Raw genomic sequence first — 5,586 nt, forward strand, 5'->3', positions numbered from 1 at the left:
CTGCATGGGCCAATTTTATTAATTTTTAATAATATATTTTCATGATAGAGTTAAAACACTACGAACTTTAAAAGATAATGACTTTTTTAAGTTTATTATGCATAAAGTTATGTAAACGAAACTCGATTGACTGGATTAGGAGCTAATGATCTATAATGTACATAAAACCAATGACTTATCAGCTCAGTTCGTTAGGTTGTTGTGCTAATAACGTGAAAGTTGTAGGTTCGACAATTACATAGGCAAAATTTTATTAATTCTTAATAATATCTTTTCATGATACGGGGTTACAACACTACGAACTTTAAAGATAATGACTTGAAGTTTTAATTTTATTATGCATAAAATTATGTAACCTAAACTCGATTGACTAAATTAGGAGTTATTGATCTACAATGTGCATAAAGCCTATGGCCTATTAGCTCAGTTGGTTAGAGCGTCGTGCTAATAACGCGAAGGTCGCAGGTTCGACACCTGCATGGGCCAAATTCATTAATTTGGGGGAGGGAAACGCGTCAGATCGCCTGAGGGGCACGTACGTGTTGACGATTGGGTGGAATAACGTGTCAAGCGCATTGTAAAGTGACGCGGCTCCACTCGATATGCGCAACACGGGNATTGTAAAGTGACGCGGCTCCACTCGATATGCGCAACACGGGATAGCTCTTCCGACCCACGCCCACGTCTAACCCAGTTTGACTCAAAGGCTGTTCGACCTGATCTTGATCTGCATGGTGCCACGCTTCACCTCCAGTTTTGTACCCACGATTCAGCAGAAATTACCTTCCCATTCTCTAAACTTTCAATCTCCATTTCTAAAAGCCTCCAGTTTTGTACCCACGATTCAGCAGAAATTACCTTCCCATTCTCTAAACTTTCAATCTCCATTTCTAAAAGCTTTCTTTTCTTTTTCAATGTCTACTTTCTCCTTCAAAAGGCTTCTCGTTCGACGATTTAGGCCATAGAGAAACCTTTGACTCTGATACCACCCTGTAAGGATCGGGCTGTCGCGATGGTTCTAAAAGACGGATAAATTTTTCGTGAAATAAACAAAGAAATTTAAAAAATTATATTTACATAATATCAAAGTAAAGTTTATACATAAGTATTTAAAACACAACATACTAGTTAAAACACAAAATAAGGAACGGACACAAAACATTTTAAAACAAAAGGGTTGAGGACAACGAGTGAGGTTTGTCTATGGCACCTGCTTCAGAGTCCGCTCTCAACCTCGACCAACTCCTTATTACCTAAAAAAAAATGGAGAATAAAGAATGAGACAAAGACTCTGTTAGCCTACTTGTAGGCTCTTAATCGTGTCCTTAATATTCTATGGTACCACATTCTCTGTTGTTGTCTTGTTCTTGTTTTTGTTATTGTTGTAAGTATTTAAGTTCTCCAGTTCTTTTTCTTCACTTGGGGTTCATATCTTGATTATCCTGAGGACCTTGGTCCCTGGATTATGAAACATTGGTTATCCTTTAAGGGCCTTAGTACATGGTTCTTGGTTCTTGTCCTTAGAACTTGGATCTTGATCCATGTTCTAGATCTTGACCTTTCTCTTGTTCTTGGTACTTTCTTTGTTCTTGTTCTGTTCTTGATTCGTTCTCCAAGACACTCCCCCTAGGATTTACGGCACTAGCTATGCACCTAACAATCCTGTTTCCAAGGCTTCATGCGTTCCAAGCGATATAGTCTTGACCTAGGTTCATGGCTTCATGAGTTCCAAGCGACGTAGTCTTAACCCGCATCTTAGGGCTTGCCCTCCGATACCGTCTGCTAACCTATGCCCAAGGCTTCATGCATTCCAAGTGGCATAGTCTGAAAACCAACATCTAAGACTTCTTAAGTTCCAAGAGATGTAGTCTAATCCTGCGTCAAGGTCTTTCCCTATGATACAGTCTGAAACCCTACACTCAAGGCTTCATGCGTTCCAAGCAGCGTAGTCTAAGTCATGAGCACGTTGTACCATGGGAGGTCTTAGGAGTTTTTGATTCTTGGCCAGGGAAACTTACTATCTTCTTGTTCCATCATGGCCCTAGACTACTCCCCATGATAAACCATAAAGGTCATGTGGTCGGTGCATACATGAACATGACATCCTGCAAATCTTTTGGGTACCCGTAACATGGTGCAAGGCATCTCTTCTAGGTGAGAGAAATGAGGCCAATCATGATATTCTGCAAAGGAAACATGGTGCAGGGTGTCATGGTCCTACATTTTTTACCGTGCGGCGTCGTGATCTTAACACACTCACGACTAGCCTTGAGGGGAATTAAGCCCCATATATATTTTTTGCCCCGGCTTTGTGGCTTCGTCGGACCTTAGGCGAGGTTTGTCTTCGCCAATCGAACATCGCTTGTGTGGAATCCAAGCTTGTTCAACCATACACACCGCCTGCGCGTGCATGTTCAATCATCTGCGACACATCCGACTTGCCTCTACGCTAGGCCAAGTCATTCAGGTCGACCTTGGCTCTGCTCGGGCCAAGGTCTCTCAATGCAACGTTGCATCTCATCTTGCCATCTCGATCCCCATTGACAGGGTCCATATGTCTTGACGCCATCCCGAGTCTTGGAGTGTTGTCGACCATTATAACTCGCTCGGTCATGCCATCGAGAATGGGCCTGCGTGTCGTTCATCTCATTGGGACTTCCCGAACATCCATCCATCCAGGTTCTATCGAGGCATAGGCCTTCCCGTGCCCATGACAAGTCATTCACGGATACCGTACTGGATAGCGGGTGTATGTAGCTGTTGACTCTGGCAAAACGTCGACGAAAAACAAACGGCCGATGAAAGTTCCTTCGAAGAAATAATAGCGGAAAGTAAAAAGAGAGAGGGAGAGAATTTGCTGAAGACCCGATGTTTTATTTCTCATCAGTTGAATTCTTTAAATAACAAACATAATTACAAAAATAGAAAGAGTGGGCTAAAACTTCGCCCAAAGTTAGCCAAAAATGGCCGGCCAAATTTACGCTCTTCCATTAGCGTGAATTCAGAACTTTGAAAGGTGAAAACAACTTAACTAAATCTAAGGAGGACCATAGCTTTTATTTAATAATCTCTTCCTGAAAGCTGTGCTATATCTACCTTATTATTTGAACTCCGATATTTGAGGGCAGTTCTTCAAATTTTACCCTCGCTAGGGACTTGGTGAAAATGTCTCCAAGTTGTTTCTCTGTTCGGATAAAATCAATCTTGATGAGCCCTCGATCTACAAATTCTCGAATGTAGTGGAATCTGATTTCTATGTGCTTGCTCCGGTCGTGCAAAACTGGATTTTTTATCAGGGAGATCGTAGCTTTGTTGCCCACGTATAGCATTAGTGGATTGCTTTCTCTCCCGATGAGTTCTTCCATTAGTCGCGCAAGCCAGACCCCCTGTGTTGCTGCCATCGAAGCGGCGATGTATTCTGCTTCGCAGAAAGACAAAGCAACTACCTTCTGTTTTGTTGATTGCCAGCAGATCGCACCACCTGAGGGGAAGTAGATCATTCCGCTGGTGCTCTTACGATCATCAACATGACCGACCATGTCACTATCACCGTAGCCGACCAACTTGAGTTTCTCATTTCTTCTCCCTACATAGTACCTTAAACCCCAGCCTCTGGTTCGGGCTACATAGCGCAGGATGTGCTTGATAGCCACTAGATTCTTCTCCCTATGTGCTTCCATAAACCTACTCACATATCCAACAGAATAAACAAGATCAGGACGAGTGTTTACCAGATAGCTCGGACTCCCGACAATCCTGCGGTAATTGGTGGAGTCAACAGTCGTCGTAGTGCCGGCCTTCCTTAGTTGGAGCTGGGCCTCCATTGGCGTCCTTAGGATTACTGTCCGCAAGCCCAGTTGTGTCCAATAGCTTCTTCCCGTACGCACTTTGGCGGATGGAGATGCCGGTAGAATTCTGTTGCACTTCGATGCCGAGGTAGTAGCTGAGCACGCCGAAATCGCTCATCTCGAAGTTCTTTGACATCTCCTTCTTGAACCATTCGAGGACTTCCGTGTCACCTCCAATGATTATGAAGTCGTCAACGTACACTCCCACGATCAGTCGCTGCTTGCCATGGCCGTGCGTGTACATCTCATGCTCAGAGGCACAGCGCTTGAACTTTAGTGACAGTAGGGTATTGTCGAGCTTCGTGTTCCAGTCTCGTGGGGCTTGTCGAATCCCGTAGAGTGCCTTGTGCAGGCGTAGTACCTTACCGGGGTTGTCGTTGTAAATATAGTGGAATCTGATTTCTATGTGCTTGCTCCGGTCGTACAAAACTAGATTTTTTATCAGGGAGATCGTAGCTTTCTTGCCCACGTATAGCATTAGTGGATTGCTTTCTCTCCCGATGAGTTCTTCCATTAGTCGCGCAAGCCAGACCCCCTGTGTTGCTGCCATCGAAGCGACGATGTATTCTGCTTCGCATGAAGACAAAGCAACTACCTTCTGTTTTGTTGATTGCCAGCAGATCGCACCACCTGAGGGGAAGTAGATCATTCCGCTGGTGCTCTTACGATCATCAACATGACCGGCCATGTCACTATCACCGTAGCCGACCAACTTGAGTTTCTCATTTTCTCTCCCTACATAGTATCTTACACCCCAGCCTCTGGTTCCGGCTACATAGCGCAGGATGCGCTTGACAGCCACTAGATTCTTCTCCCTAGGTGCTTCCATAAACCTACTCACATATCCAACAGAATAAGCAAGATCAGGATGAGTGTTTACCAGATAGCGCAGACTCTCGATAATCCTGCGGTAATTGGTGGAGTCAACTGTCGTCGTAGTGCCGACCTTCCTTAGTTGGAGCCGGGCCTCCATTGGCGTCCTTGTAGGATTACTGTCCGCAAGCCCAGTTGTGTCCAATAGCTTCTTCCCGTACGCACTTTGGCGGATGTAGATGTCGGTAGAATTCTGTTGCACTTCAATGCCGAGGTAGTAGCTGAGCACACCGAAATCGCTCATCTCGAAGTTCTTTGACATCTCCTTCTTGAACAATTCGAGGACTTCCATGTCGCCTCCAATGATTTTGAAGTCGTCAACGTACACTCCCACGATCAGTCGCTGCTTGCCATGGCCGTGCATGTACATCTCATGCTCAGAGGCACAGCGCTTGAACTTAAGTGACAGTAGGGTATTGTCGAGCTTCGTGTTCCAGTCTCGTGGGGCTTGTCGAAGCCCGTAGAGTGCCTTGTGCAGGCGTAGTATCTTACCGGGGTTGTCGTTGTCGAGGAAGCCAGGTGATTGTCGGACGTAGACAGTCTCCTTCAGCTCTCCGTTAAGAAAAGCAGACGTCCATATGGTGAACCTCCCAAGAGCAATGTGCCGCAATTGAAAGCATAAGACGGACGGATTCTAACCTTGCCACCGGCGCAAATACCTCTTCGAAGTCCACTCCTTCCTTCTGGACTTAGCCCTTCGCCACAAGACGAGCCTTGTGCTTCACAACTTCTTCTTTTTCGTTGCGCTTCAGTTTGAAGACCGATTTGAGCCCTATGGCTCAGTGTCCCGAAGGCATATCCTCTAGACTCCACGTCTGGTTCTTGATGATGGATGTCATCTCCTCCTGCATTGCCTTCAGCCAGC

General features: G+C 45.2%; 1 non-coding gene across 1 annotated transcript; it reads left to right on the forward strand.

Moving 5' to 3' along the window:
• Positions 1 to 412: 412 nt before the first annotated feature.
• Positions 413 to 486, forward strand: TRNAI-AAU. The gene has a single exon. It is a non-coding gene; the product is annotated as a tRNA-Ile (tRNA).
• The last annotated feature ends 5,100 nt before the right edge of the window (positions 487 to 5,586 follow it).

Source organism: Cucurbita pepo, unplaced genomic scaffold (assembly GCF_002806865.2).
Source record: "Cucurbita pepo subsp. pepo cultivar mu-cu-16 unplaced genomic scaffold, ASM280686v2 Cp4.1_scaffold000174, whole genome shotgun sequence".
Classification (NCBI taxonomy): Eukaryota; Viridiplantae; Streptophyta; class Magnoliopsida; order Cucurbitales; family Cucurbitaceae; genus Cucurbita; species Cucurbita pepo.